Source organism: Arachis duranensis, chromosome 3 (genome assembly GCF_000817695.3).
Source record: "Arachis duranensis cultivar V14167 chromosome 3, aradu.V14167.gnm2.J7QH, whole genome shotgun sequence".
NCBI classification, from domain to species: domain Eukaryota; kingdom Viridiplantae; phylum Streptophyta; class Magnoliopsida; order Fabales; family Fabaceae; genus Arachis; species Arachis duranensis.
The window spans coordinates 40,995,771-40,996,844 of record NC_029774.3 but is presented as its reverse complement, the minus strand read 5'-3'; the positions used below and the strand labels follow the sequence as shown (position 1 = coordinate 40,996,844).

Sequence of the window (1,074 nt, the reverse complement as noted above, 5' to 3'; positions counted from 1 at the left end):
CCTCTCTGAGTTTGAATTTTCCTCTTTTCCTTCTTCTATTATTTTCTTCTTCTACTAACATAAATGAATCTCTCTACTATGGTAAAGAGGATCCCTATTATTATTTTCTGTTCCCTTCTTTTTTTATATGAGCAGGAGCAAGGACAAGAATATTCTTGTTGAAGCAGATCCTGAACCTGAAAGGACTCTGAAGAGGAAACTAAGAGAAGTTAAATTACAACAATCCAGAGACAACCTTACAGAAGTTTTCGAAAAGGAAGAGGAGATGGCAGCCAAAAATAATAATGCAAGGAGGATTCTTGGTGACTATACTACACCCACTTCCAAGTTTGATGGAAGAAGCATCTCAATCCCTGCCATTGGAGCAAACAATTTTGAGCTGAAACCTCAACTAGTTACTCTAATGCAACAGAACTGCAAGTTCCATAGACTTCCATCAGAAAATCCTTATCAATTTTTAACTGAATTCTTGCAGATCTGTGATACTATTAAGACTAATGGAGTAGATCCTGAAGTCTACAGTCTCATGCTTTTTCCTTTTGCTGTAAGAGACAGGGCTAGAACATGGTTGGACTCTCAACCTAAAGATAGTTTGGACTCTTGGGATAAGCTGGTCACGGCCTTCTTGGCTAGGTTCTTTCCTCTTCAAAAGATGAGCAAGCTTAGAGTGGATGTTCATACCTTCAAACAAAAAGATGGTGAATCCCTCTATGAAGCTTGGGAAAGATACAAGCAGATGACCAAAAGGTGTCCTTCTGACATGCTTTCAGAGTGGACCATTTTGGATATATTCTATTATGGTCTATCTGAGTTCTTTAAGATGTCACTGGACCATTCTGCAGGTGGATCCATTCACCTAAAGAAAACACCTGCAGAAGCTCAAGAACTCATTGACATGGTTGCAAATAACCAATTCATGTACACTTCTGAGAGGAATTCTATGAGTAATGGGATGCCTTAGAGGAAGAGAGTTCTTAAAATTGATGCTCTGAATGCCATATTGGCTCAGAACAAAATTTTGACTCAACAAGTCAACATGATTTCTCAGAGTCTGAATGGATGGCAAAATGCATC

At 38.6% G+C, this 1,074-nt stretch overlaps 1 non-coding gene across 1 annotated transcript; it reads right to left on the bottom strand.

Annotated features, from left to right (window-relative positions):
- Nucleotides 1–658: 658 nt before the first annotated feature.
- LOC127746066 (small nucleolar RNA R71) lies at nucleotides 659–766 on the bottom strand. Its single transcript, XR_008007686.1, has one exon. It is a non-coding gene; the product is annotated as a small nucleolar RNA R71 (small nucleolar RNA).
- Nucleotides 767–1,074: the final 308 nt, after the last annotated feature.